Source organism: Micropterus salmoides, unplaced genomic scaffold (genome assembly GCF_014851395.1).
Source record: "Micropterus salmoides isolate LMB-PRFRI ecotype aquatic unplaced genomic scaffold, ASM1485139v1 Ms_hic_scaffold_2093, whole genome shotgun sequence".
NCBI classification, from domain to species: domain Eukaryota; kingdom Metazoa; phylum Chordata; class Actinopteri; order Centrarchiformes; family Centrarchidae; genus Micropterus; species Micropterus salmoides.
Genome location: NW_024041255.1, coordinates 35,149 through 49,664, shown reverse-complemented (window position 1 = coordinate 49,664; position 14,516 = coordinate 35,149). Strand labels below are relative to the sequence as shown.

The 14,516-nt window shown below is 41.4% G+C and overlaps 1 pseudogene; it reads left to right on the top strand.

The window, feature by feature from the left end:
• Window positions 1–574: 574 nt before the first annotated feature.
• On the top strand, window positions 575–14,068 carry LOC119915373 (annotated as a pseudogene).
• The last annotated feature ends 448 nt before the right edge of the window (window positions 14,069–14,516 follow it).

Genomic DNA, 14,516 nt, shown 5'->3' with positions numbered 1-14,516 from the left:
TTCCATAACCGCAAGTCCCTTTATTTCAAACTGTGGTCGTTTATTCAAAATATTTAAGATATATTGCAATTATTACCTATTTCCAACTTCCGATTAGGTCCCTAAAGTCAAACTTTGTCAACATCTGTTTATATCTAAAAAGATACATTTCTCTGTTTGTTCATATCACTTTTTTCAGTCCTCTATATTGGTCCTGTTAAGTTTTTAGTGGACTAAAAAGCAATAGATTTTATTATTCTAGTACCAAAAAGTTAAAACTCTCCATCTGCAATTTATATAATAAAATATCGATCTTCAGCGTCCATGTATCGACACAGTATTGCCATGGCAATATTACATACTATGCTGTATCGATTTTTTCCCCCCCTAGTAAAAAGAGAGTAAATAAAATGTATGAATGAATGGCCTCTTAGGGCTTCTGTACTAAATATTGTTTCATTCTGACCAAACCCCAGGGCCAAGCGCTAGCAAGCGTGGCTAAAAAAAAACCCAGAATATTTTTCAATATATGACAAAAGAAATGATTAAATATGCCGAACTGTACATGAGGTGGTTTAAAACTGTTTCTTCTTCTTCAGATTTCACCTTTCAACACGTTCATCCAATGTTCCCGTCTAAGTATGGAGCTCTTACCGAACGGCGATGCTGCTGTGGAGGCAGGGTATGTTTCCTATCGCTGTGAATTCTGTTTATTATTTAAAGCTGAAGAAGAAGAACAAGAAGAAGTGCAGCGTTTCTGTTTGTCTGTTGATTTTACAGAGTCCCACCAGAGGAGGAAAAGTTCCTGCAGCATAAGAGTGATGGACGGAAGAGGCCTCAGTCACCGACGTGAGTGTGAGAGAGGCAGAACCCATGCAGGGTCGACGTTCTTATGTTCTCCTCATGTTTTACAACATAAAGTGTTGTTCTAGTTTTCTAACACCTACGACAGGATAACTCAACTGAAAGATGAACCCGAACAAGCAGCTGATTTAACCCCTAAACATAAATGCAAAAGAGATGCATGTCACCGTCTGTGGAAGAAGATGCTTGATTAGAGAGCTGAAAGGTGTTGCATTTCCTTGGAGAACACCATAAAATCATTATTATGTGTCTTTGAAGTTAATATTCCAGTCTTGCCTTTTTTCCAGTTTGAGGGTAAAACCTCCTTTGGATGTCAGTCTTCAACCTGAGCAACGCCATCATGGGCAGCGGCATTCTGGGTCTGTCGTACGCCATGTCCAACACCGGCGTCGTACTTTTCCTGTGAGTAGCAGAAACAGTAGATCATTATCCAGTCAGCAGCGTCACACAGCTGTTTAGAAATGTCCACATGTTCTGATTATAATTCCACAGAAATGATAACAACACAAACATCCCATCAAAGATTAAAAAAACACATCTGATTTATGATTCACAATTACTGAATATTTAATAAGCATTGTTCAGTGTTTGTTTTCATATTTCTCTTTTTATGAATCTCTTCGATTCATAATCCATAATTCCAGCAGGAATCCGCAATGAATCAATCATTTGTACACTCAAAGAGATGTCAAAGTGTCAGAGATGGCCCTGTGCACTGGCAGAAACTTATATGTTATATGGCCCAGCTGCAGACGTGAACACAGCAGGCTGAGTTTCAAAATGGATTTAACACCAATAACGTGTGCAAACTTACAGTAAGTGCAGGCCATGTCCCAAAAATCCAAACAACAAATGTCCAACTAAAGAATGATAAATCCAAAAGGGGAACGTTAAGTCCAAGATCCACAGTCAAAGGGAACAGACAGATCCAGGGTGCCAGGCAGATGAGAAATAACAATCCGAAACCACATCGATGGTGAATAAATAGACAGGAAGCACAAGACAACAAGGACTGAGCAAAGAAGAGGACAAACAACTGACACGGACAATTTCAAAATAAAACAGGAAATAGGCAGACACATAGACCAAAACCTGACACAAACCTGAAATACATCCACTCGTCCCAGTAATCAGAATAAATCCACCTTACAGAGCAGAAGGTGTGCTCCTGACAACCAAACAGGGTTTACAGTCCAGGTTGAGACATTTACCTTCAAAACATGACAGACAAGCAACAAGTTCCTCCTGAGCTCCCGGCAGAATCACAGCAGCCGCTAGAGGGCGCTGCCACTTCCAGTTGTATCACTCCCATTGATCTGTTCAATATTTACATCCTGCATGTGATGGATTTATGACTGCTGACCTCCTGAATGGAGCCCCTTTCCAAAAGCAGCTTAAAGTAAAATGAAACATGTGAGAAAGAAATAAGACGTCCTCCCTGTTTCAAATTAAAGGTTCCTGCTACGTTCTCTCTTTTGTCTGGTGTGACCAGAAGCTGAAAGATGTTAATGCTAGCTGACAGATGTTTCTGTGAAGCGGGACTGTACAGATGTTTGAGTTCAGCAGAGGTTTAACAAGCCCTCAATCCTCATTCACTTCCCCTCGGGAGAACTTCCATCGCCGTGTTCAGCTCCAGCACTCAAGTGGAGACTCAGCATAAGTGATATTAACAAACTTTATTTAATGTGTTTGTGTTTCTGTGTCCTGAACAGAACAGAACAGAAACAGAAAAGTGCTCTAGAAAGATAGTTTATGCATCCTTACTGAAGATGCTTGAAAACTGTGAACCTTTCCTTTAAGAGGCCAGTAATGTCTGGTGTACCAAAGGAGGGCAAGGCTACTCCACATATGTCCTCCAAACTCTGCAAAGAAAGAAGCCTGTGTTTTTGAAACGGCACCATGTTGACCCTTTGTGGTTTGGTCAGTCTAAAAATAGGGCTTTAAAATGTGCAGGAGACACTGATGTATTTACATCAAGGGGTTGCTCCTTTCCAGTGATGCAAGACTTCAAAGCAGATTTTCTCAATTATTCCCAAAGCTGTGCAATACACAAACTACTGAGACACTGCTGACCTCCTGTACCTGTGTGTGTTTTACAGGATCCTGCTGACGTGTATCGCTTGTCTGTCCTCTTATTCCGTCCATCTGCTGCTGCGCAGTGCTGGAGTTGTGGGTAAGTTTTTGTTTAGTTATAAATATTGTCTCAGAGCTCCATCCTCTCTGTCTCTTCAGCTGGTAGTCTTGACAGGTGTCTGAGTGTCCACAGTCGTTTGCTAACAGGGTCCTTTGTCTCTGGGTTCTTCAGGTATTCGTGCCTACGAGCAGCTTGGCCTCAGAGCTTTTGGTCATACAGGGAAGATTCTAGCAGCTGTTCATAACGCTGCATAACATTGGAGGTGAGACCCTGCAGACAGGTGTAGAAACGTCACATGAGCAGGTGCTAGAGCATCACTGTGTCCACGTGCACTAACACACACTCTTTCTCAGCCATGTCCAGCTACCTGTTCATAGTCAAATCTGAGTTACCGCTCGTCATCCAAGCCTTCCTCGGCCAGACATACGGCTCTGAGTGAGTAATGAGAATAACTCTGAAGTGTGTGTCACTTTCATCTGTTGTGTGTCCATTACAGAGATTCAAACCACCAACCTGTCACTCCTGTCTCACTTCATGTCTGTAGCTCTCAGCTTCGAGCCCATTGGTTCCTCCTGAATGCGTAAATCTTTAAAAACTCCTCACAGATATAGTTTCATGTTTAAAGATTTAGTAATGCACACATGTGGTACCCTAGTCCATCCATCCATCGTCAACCGCTTATCCTGCGTACAGGGTCGCGGGTGGGGGGGTGGGGGGTAGGGAACACCCTGGATAGGTCGCCAGTCCATGGCAGGACCACACATAGCCAGTCCATGGCAGGACCGCACATAGACGGACAACAACTCACACTCACATCCACACCTAGCCTGCATGTCTTTGGATGGTGGGAGGAAGCCGGAGCAGCCGGAGCATGCGGACACGGGGAGAACATGCAAACTCCACACAGAAAGGCCGGGGCAACCGGGGTTTGAACCCACGACCTTCTTGCTGTGTGACAGTGCTAACCACTGCAGCACATAAAGATAAGCATGTGTCATTCTGATCTGACTCTAAACGTGATTAAGCTGAAGCTGAACATAGAGGCAGTCTGTCAGGATGTAAAGTCAGTAAGCAGCACAGTGAACAAACCTCAACAACAATGCAATGAGAACTGCAAGTGGTTTAAGCTGCAGCTTTTCTGCTGTTGTCTAAACATGAACAACATGGTGCGTCGCCATGTGGTCATGTTTACACTGTACAAAAGAAAGGACTGCTTAAATCTGTTTTTACCAAGTAAAGGGAACGGACACAGGAAAGAATGAGAACAATGACTTTCACATAGCAGCCACCTGTCTAAAAAGCAAATACATCACATTTGACTTTCTGCCTCTGGTACGAAAACAGACCTCGCCTCTGAATGCAGATTTACAGTATTTAAGTGAGTGCTTTACTGTGTGTGTGTGTGTGTGTAACATCTTGTGTTGTGCACCTAGCGACTGGTTCATGAATGGAAACTACCTCATCATCATCGTCACTGTCTGCACCATCCTCCCACTGACCCTGATGAAACACCTGGGTACGTCCACTCGATCCCACTCAGCAGCTCCTCAGAGGAAAGCTCCTCACAGTTGGTTCATTATTTCAGGGTTTTGAAGGAGCTCAGCATTTTCTTATTGTGTGTCTGGATTCATTGCAGCCATGCAGGAAACAAACCATGTGCTCTGCTCTACAATGTGTATGTAATCTGACATAGAAACAGAGCCTGATGTTTTCTCCCGAGGTGTCTGAGGTTGTCTTCTTGCTCTCTGCAGGGTATCTTGGTTACACCAGCGGCTTCTCTCTCTCCTGCATGGTCTTTTTTCTGTCTGCGGTGAGTCTGCAGGACACAATGCATAACTTTACAATTACTGTCACGGCACAGTTAGTGCTACAGGAATCATTTGTTGTTACGTCAAAGCAAGTCAATGAGCACTAAGCTACAGCAGCGACTAACAGCCCACAGCATGTGGTCGCTGACTACCCACCATGACTCTATAGTTTTATAGTTTATAGTGAGAGTTATTATAAACAAAAGGAAATTAATAACATGCTTCTTGTTATCACTGATCATCTAGTTATTTAACTGGTGTTAAAATATCCAGAAACTGCAGGATATCAACAGCAACAATATTTAGGAATAAAGTGTAAATAATGTGTTTTCTGTGTATTAATGTAGCATTTACAGCATTTACCAGTAACCTTACCCCTTGCTACTACATTGTGCTACTGGTTCATTTGAAGCTAAGCTGATCACAGAGGGGAAATTCTTTTGTTACAGTTGCTCACTTTGCATGTGGAGACATAAAGGAATAAATAATAGAAAGTTATAACAAAATATACAATCTAAATATAAAGTCTAATATAAAGGAGTGCTGCCATGTACAGTATTTTACATATATATTGTACAGTATAAACAGAAGTGTCATGATAAATAGTAGCAGTGAAATAGATATTAATTATAATAATGAGTACAGGTATAGTTGATGTGGATGGATACAATCTTAAAAACAACAGTATTAGAACAGAATAGCAGAGAAAAGCACATTAAGTATTGATCATATTGCACAATATGTCAGGTATTGCACTTGTGACTGACTAAGAGTCTGTGTGTCTGACTCTGAGGGAGGAGTTAAAGAGTCTGAGCGCCACAGGCAGGAATGACTTCCTGTTGCGCTCTGAGGTGCATGTTGGGGGGACGAGTCTGTCACTATAAGTCCTCCTGTATTTGACCAGCACTTCATGGAGTGGGTGGAGCATGTAAGCTTGGACAGCATCCTCCTCTCTGACACCAGTGACAGAAAGTCCAGCTCCACCCTCACAACTTCACTGGTTGGCGGATCAGTTTGTTAAACAGGATAAAATGTCATTTTTGTGTTTACAGCTTTAACTCAAAGGTCTAATTGAAATGAATTCTTATTTTTATTTCCTGACGAAGGCGAGCCTCTGTGTCGCTCCCAGCGTCTCCTGGTTGAATCCTTCAGCTGCAGCTGGTTGGGCTGTGATGAGTTACAGTAACAGCTGCTGCAGGGAGCCGTTTGCTCCTTTGGGAAGCTATGCAGTAGCTGCTAGCTGCAAACTCTCAGTAAATCAGTGACCTAGATACAGAGACAACCTACAGAAGGATTCGTGTAGATATGTTTACCAATATGTTTTGGGAAGAGTCCAGTAGAAATAAAAAGTGTGGGGTGGCAATGGCACATGCCTTTGGTGTGGGAGACCTGGGTTCGAGTCCCACTCTGACAAATCCACCAATGTGTCCCTGAACAAGACACTTAACCGCTAGATGCTCCAGAGGCGTGAGACCTCTAACATAAACTGAACAAAATTATAAAGGCAACCCTTTTGTTTTTGCCACCATTCATCATGAGCTGAACTCAAAGATCTAAGACTTTCTCTATGTACACAAAAATCTTTTTAGGTCATTCATGTTTTGCTCTTAAAAAGCAGTTAGGAGGACTGCGGAGATGTTACTGAGTTTATAAGTAAAGGTATAAAAGTATTCCACAGTGAAAGTACTTAAGTATCAAAAGTAAAAGTGCTCATTCTGGATGACATGTTGATCTCACTTCCTGTGTGCATTCAGTCCTTAATTGTTAATCCCTAAATGTCCAAGTGGTGGGTGTTCCAGTTACACTGTGACCTTAACAAACTGGAAAACATGTAATTTGAAAGTGCATTATTTTCAAAGAGGAAATATATTTTATTCCTCTTCTCTGTAACTACTAAGTATAAAGACCCCTAAAAAGAAGTGCAAGTATTTCAACCAAGAGACATTTCTTGGAGCTTTTTTCTGATCCACATTCTAGAGACTTAAATTACACTTATTTAAGATCATTTCGAGATCTCATCTTTTGATCAGAGTAATACACAGATGAGTTATTTGCTCCTGAAGTCACTATGAGACATATGTGAGAAGAATCGTGAGATCCCTGGAGTCATAGCTGAGTTTTCTTTGAGCTCTTTCTCTGATCTCATGGTCCAATGTTCAGGAAACATAAATTAGACTTATTTAAGATCAGTTAGAGATCTCTTGTCTTGATCAGAGTCAGACATAAATAAGATTTTATATGGTTGTTTCTCCTGAGATGAATTTGAGAAGTGGGAGAAAAGGCCTTTGGTCACACCTTGGTATTAAAAGCAGCTCATTTGTGTCTTGGAGAAATGAGGGAAACAACTATGAGATCTCTTCTTATTCACATCACACCAAATATGGTACACATGCAGACAGTTGCCTGTCTACTTCTGCAAATGCACTCCTGATGTGAACTTTATTAGTCCATTAAACAGTATATTATAATAAAAAATAAAGCAGTTGGGTAACATAATAGATAAAAATGATGGTTGTGTAGTCAAAGTTAAATGAGAGAAATGAACAAATATTAAAGAGTAAATTAATGGTTGAAGTACTTCCCTCAATCAAATTATTTAATCAGGTGTTAAAGCAAACAAATCAATGAATACGTCTATAAAAAACCACACTATCATTGATTGAAATTTTGTCAAAGTAAAAGGTGTTTTTGTTGAACTGAAATATCATTCCACTTCTCAACATTAAAACAAATGCTTATCAAATCAAACTAAATGAACCAAATAGTAATACACTTTATATACTGATCCTCTTTATGTAAACCCATATTTGTTATTAAAGCCATCAGTAATTTAGCATCCTCAATTGCTTTCACTTATTTATCACCCTTATTATATTCTTAAAAGTGCTGCTGCTGTCTGAGATGCCATCACCTCAGATGTGATAGTGAGCGATTCGTAAGGCATGTGCTTTTCACTTCTCGTTTTCTCCTAACTACTCAGCTAAACGGATCTATCGTCTTGTTTTCCAATCTGACCCCGCTCTTTACCTTTAAGGCCAGTTTTAGTTCCTAATTTTGCAGCTAGTTCAACTCTTGACCAGCACACATTGCCCATGAGATACGACGTCTCTGCGTTTGTCAGGGCAGTCAAGAACTCTTTTGTTCATCGATCTGAATAAATGTCTCTTTCTTCATATCATTAGTACATTTAATTATGGGGTCAAATCTTGTGAATAATCTGTTCCCCAAACTTCATATGGTGCTGAGCAAATATCCATGTCACCAAACGCACTCAGCTCCCTGAGTGCTGCCTTAACTTGTTCTTATTTTAATTAATGAACATCCCAGTCACAGAGGTGTTTAAACAGCATGATTACGCAACATTTTTATAATGGTAATTAATGCATTTTAGCAAATACAGAGCAACGTAAGTTTGTAAGATTACTTTAACAATGTATTCAGCAATATTATCTTATGATTCCTTAAGAGGTAAAAAGAAAGAAAAATACAAAATGAAGAGTGATCATCAGATGATTTCTCTTTCAGAGTGAAGCACATTTAGATTTAAACACATTTCCCTGACAATTCTATCAACTTGAAATACTTCTTTATAAACAACTTAGTGATACATACTCATCTTTGCAGTATATTTAAACATTAGGATCCTGAATTAAAGTTCATTTGTTTTTTAACTATTTCATATTCCTGGATTTCCATACAAAATGACTAATTATTAATAAATGTGTGTTTAGTTACCAGAGGCAGCATCTGTTAAACTTTCTCTCTCCATCTCATCAGGTCATCTACAAGAAATTCAACATTGCCTGTCCTCTGGAAGTGTTTGGCAACTTCTCTGTGAGCGCAGACGTCCCAGAGGACACATGCAGCGCCAAATTCTTCACCGTCAACCAAGAGGTTAGAGACCAGCTCACACACAAAAGTTCCCATTTGAGCTGTTCATTTACAAAGCGCTCTGTTCAGAGGGCTGAACACAGGTGTGGTATCTGGTCTGGACTGTGGGTCCATCATGTAGAACAGGGTGCTGCAGAGTTCATGTGCTCACTGGAAATAAACCAAGTGAAATTCCTCTGTGACTTGATTTGCAGACTGCATATACCATCCCCATCCTGGCATTTGCGTTTGTATGTCACCCTGAAGTACTCCCCATCTACACTGAACTGAGCAAGTAAGACTGCATGTTGTTCTCACAGTACACAATTTCAGGGAACACTGCATTCACTGGCCTTTATGCTTTTTAAAGCTGGACTCCTGATTTTGTGATGGCGCCCAAATCCAGACAATGTTTTCTCAAATGTCTGTTAAGAAAATCAGCACTGTTCACAGTTAAAGGATCATTCAGGCTTATCACAATGTGGGTGTTATTCTTGGCCAGTTATAATGAAATCTGGGATTTCTGGGATATAAAAGTCAGACGGGTCCAGAAACACAAGCAGTCAGAAGACCAGTAAATCCAGATTATATTATATATCCAGATACTGTATTTGGAAGTCAACAGCCTGTCCAAGTGGCCAGATAGTTTCATGTTTGGGCACTGAAGCAGTCTCGGAGGGGGGGGGGGGGGTTTGCTGAAAGTAAACTGTAGAAATCTCTCTTTCTTGAATTCATGAACTGTTTTGCTGCCATCTTGTTCCCCTGAAGTCCAACCAAGAGAAGAATGCAGAACATTGGCAACGTTTCCATCCTGGGCATGTTCATCATGTACTTCTTCACCGCCATATTTGGCTACCTGACGTTCTACGGTGAGGCAGCATCTCTTTAATCAGCTGCAAACACAGCTCAGATTAAAGACAGTGATGTTACAGGTGATATATCTGTGTGTGTGTGTGTGTGTGTGTGTGTGTGTGTGTGTGTGTGTGTGTGTGTGTGTGTGCAGGGAACACAGAAGCCGAGCTCCTGCACACCTACAGTAAGGTGGACCCTCTGGACACGCTGATCCTGTGTGTCCGGCTGGCCGTCCTGGTGGCCGTCACTCTGACTGTACCTGTGGTCCTGTTTCCTGTAAGAACATACCTTCACACACACACACCTGACACTCACCTACCCCACCTGTGTGTTTCTGTACCGAATCAAACCCAGAGGGAAACTGGGGTTCTGTAGATTCTCAAATAAAAGCACAAACATGTAACGGCCAGTCAGGAGGAGGTGGAAGTACCTTTCCTACAGTACTTCGCGTGGTAATTTCAGGTACATTTCCACAGTACTATTGCTGCGTTCCAGGCAACTCGGAGCTGGGAAATTTATCCTGGAACGCCACGTGAAGTCGGATTTCCTACTTGTGAACTCGGAGAAAAAATCTGTACCCCGACTTCACGAGTAGCAGCGGAATTACGTCACAAAACAATGTCGGCGCCCATGGAAGCCCACATTGTAAATGGTAAACCATAAACTAAAAGGCAACAAAAAGTATATTTAAATGTATTTCTATTAAAATAATCCATACAATCATATAGTAAAACCTGTTCTGCATACATTGATGTAGAAATATGTTAGGCCTATTAGGTAGCTGGCTACAGTAAAGAATCTCATATAGTCATCTTCTCTGCATAAAAGTTTTGTTAAAAACATTAGGAAGGGTAACCTACAACATTGACTGTCTTGAGGGTTACTAACTGATGTAGCTAGAGGGGTACACAGAACTATTAACGTATAGGCTATTTATGTCCGTTGTTGCAGTTAAACTGCCATCCTTTTAATTAACACCTAAAACACTGCTGAGGGTGCAACTGTGTGTCCACTTTGTCACAGTCAGCCATGGTTTTCGTTCACTTTCAGCGTGAATAAAAGCCTACCAGAGTAAGCCCATTAAGAGCTTTCAACATGAAACACCTGGACAGGAAGGTTTAATAAATCTGCCCTCTGTAACTCATTAGCTTCATGTCCATCTGGTTCATTTCTACATTGACCCAAGAAAAAAATCTTCTAATTATAAGATCCAGATCTTAATAATAATCACTGTCAAAATAAAGCATGCAATAAAGTAATATAAACATGTTTCACTGTCATGTCACAGAATCCGGGATTATGAGATTATTTTTAAATCTTTTCTTGTAATTATGAGATAATACGTCATTTGTGTCATAAGTCAACAAACATGGCTGCCATTTCTAACTTTATTAGTGCAGCGACATGTTTCAGTTCTGATGAATCATTAATACAAACTACGATTCCCAGAAAGAAACATCCAATCAGAGGTTTTTACATTCTGTGTACATGTGACTAACGGTGGGTTGAAGCTAGAGGTTGAGGTTTGGAAAAATTAAATAATTGGATTTGGATCCACAGGTACATGGGGTTATTAATTAACAGTGAGAATTCTGATTTGAACAAATTATGTATATACATACATACATACTGTTGCTCTGCTGTGATTTAGTGTTGTCTGATACCCAAGCAGCATCCTCACGTCTGTGTTTCCATCAGATCCGGCGTGCCCTCCTGCAGCTGCTCTTTCCAGGGCGACCCTTCCACTGGGTCCGTCACATCGCCATCGCCGTGTGTCTGCTGTTCGCTGTCAACCTGCTGGTCATCCTGGTTCCCAACATCCGAGACATCTTTGGCATCACTGGTGGGATATGACACTTAAAGGCACTGTGAAAAGAGGGATTTGGGGGATTTGAATTGATTGGTTTATGTATAGTTTTCTGTTTTTTTCTTATTAGATTTGTTTGCCCATAATACACTGAACAAAATTATAAAGGCAACCCTTTTGTTTTTGCCCCCATTCATCATGAGCTGAACTCAAAGTCTTTCTCTATGTACACAAAATGCCCATTTCTTGCAAATATTGTTCACAACTCTGTTAAAATCTGTTGGATGTACTGCCAAATTCTCTGAAATGCCTTCGAGACGGCTTATGGCAGAGAAATGAACATTCAATTCACAGCAACAGCTCTGGTGGACATTCCTGCAGTCAGCATGCAATTGCACAGTCCCTCAAAACTTGCAACATCTGTGGCATTGTGCTGTGTGATGGAACTGCACATTTTATGGAAGATTTTATTGGCCTTTAATATTTGTAACCCACAGTGGATTGTTTTCTGTGGGTTACAAATATTAAAGTCTAATAAAATCTTCCATAACATTTTGGAGTGGCCTTTTATTGTGGCCAGCCTAAGGCACACCTGTGCAATCCCCATGCTGTCTGATCAGCATCTTGATATGCCACACCTGTGAGGTGGATGGATGATCTCGGCAAAGGAGAAGTGCTCACTGACACAGATTTTGACAGATTCGTGAACATTTGAGAGAAAAAGTCCTTTTGTGTACATAGAGAAAGTCTTAGATCTTTGAGTTCAGCTCATGATGAATGGGGGGGAAAAACCAAAAGTGTTGCGTTTATAATTTTGTTCAGTGTACTTAGTTTATTTAATATCAGCCATTTTCTGCTGTATAGAGTTTAGTGGATGTTTGTTCCAGACGTGGTGAGAATTCTGCTTGTGTACTGGAAGATCATTCGACATGATCAACTAACCACAGCATATTACAGTCTGGGCTAGCAGAAGAAAGATGGTGGATTCCTGAGCAAACGAAGCAGACATGTGGAGTTCTCAGATGAACATTTTACCATAATTTTGCAGGCGACAGATTTACATAATTACATCACCTGGTGACTGCGGTCCCATACGTACAAGCACTGAGTGATTCAGTTCAATTCAATTTTATTTATATAGCGCCAAATCACAACAACAGTTATCTCACAGCGCTTTTCATAAAAGAGCAGGTCTAGACCGTACTCTGTGATGATATTTACAGAAGCCCAACAGTTCCCACCAAGAGCAGCACTAGGAGACAGAGGCAAGGAAAAACTTCCTTTTAAGTGGGTGATGAACATGTCAGTAATACGTCAGTTCCAAAGTTTCCTCAACGCTCAGCTTGAGTCGCTGATTTTAAGACCACAAACCAATCTAGACAGCTCGGTGTAGTTATGGACTCACAGAGCTATATTTTAACATCCACTTCATGATGATTTTTTAAATCAGTCATCTATTGTCTGAAGAATAAATCCAGAATAAAAAACTAAAATGAAGAGGTTTGGTTTACAAAGAACCTCTCAGATAGTCTGGGACCTCCAAGGGAGGGGGCGAGCTGGACTCCAATGAACCAATGACCTTCTGGTTTCCAACCAAGTCCTTACCGACTGAGCTACTGTCACCCTGCAGGGGGAAGGGAATATTTGTTCTCTGCCTTGAACCCATCCTATTTAGGAGCAGTGGGCTGCCATTGTATACAGTTCGGGGTTCAGGGCCTTGCTCAGGGGGACGTCTCAGGTGGTCTGGGATTTCTGAGGTAGTCTGGGATCTCTCCACTGGTCTGGGACCTCTCACTTAGTCTGGGACCTCTCAGGTAGTCTGGGACCTCTCAGATAGTCTGGGACCTCTCAGGTAGTCTGGGACCTCTCAGGTAGTCTGGGACCTCTCAGGTAGTCTGGGACCTCTCAGGTAGTCTGGGACCTCTCAGGTAGTCTGACCGTGTTCAGAGTTTCAGAAGTGTACTGATTACAGCCAGCTCCTCTGACAGTCATGTGACCTGCCTCCTCTGTGTGCCCAGGGGCGACCACTGCTCCCAGTCTGATCTTCATCCTTCCTGGTCTGTTCTACATCCGCATTATCCCCACCGACCAGGAGCCCCTGAAGTCCAGACCAAAGATCCAGGTGAGTTCTCTGACTGAGGGGGCAGAGCTGAGACCCCCAGAGTTAAAGGAAGTAACATGATCTCTTTGGGTTTCAGGCTGCGTGTTTCACAGCACTGGGCTTCATATTCATGACCATGAGCCTGACGTTCATGGGACTCGACTGGATGAGTGGAGAAAAGCGAAGTCACGGTGGCCACTAAAGTGCATCCCAAAGCCCAACAGCAACAGCGGCCCCCTAATGTGGCCCTCCTCCGGCCCTCAGGGAAGGCTCGGTGGTCTTGTTGGTTTTCTGTTCATCATAAAGACAATCTGTTCCTCCAGTGTGATGAGAGGAGCCCACCCAGGTTGATATTAGTGCCCGACCGATATGGGTTTTTGGGGGCCAATGCCGATATTAAAGTGAAAAAGATCCGATTCATGAGCTGACATTTTGATTTTATGATTTGGATAGTAGACCTCTTTTACTGTTTAAACTACACTACACTACAGGCCGATATTGAAAGCTGGTATGTATGTGGGCTATAAAACCTTTTCCTAAATGGATTATGTTAATAAAATCGATTACAGTCTCAAAAAGTGAACATGTAAACAATTGCACATCAATAAATATTTGCTACTGGAAGGTGCAACTTTCAGCCCTCTGTAAACAGAGAGAGTAGCCATGTGTTATTCTGAGTTTTGCATGCCTGCCGAGAATTACATGCACCTACAAATAATGCTTTTAAACGCTATAATATCCTTTGTGGGGTTCATCAATGGGGATAAATGATTCAAAGTATATATTTTAAGAACGATTAGAGTCGTTAATATTTTATTACACTCAGTAGAACCAGCATTCAGTGAGATTCAGTAAAATATGTGGTGATAACCCCGTTTGATCAGTGTGCAGAGCAAAGTGTCTGAAAAGGACCTTTAAGAGGTGAATGCATATTTGGCAGAACAGATGATGAAGGCTGGCTGCCCAGATTTGCAAAAGGCAAAAACCACCTCAAGCGAACGTAAAAACTTTTTTGCGAAATTAAGGATTTTGTTTAGAATTTTGCCATTTCCATCAACCTTTTCTAATGCGATACTTCAAAATGCGTATTAAAAAACATTG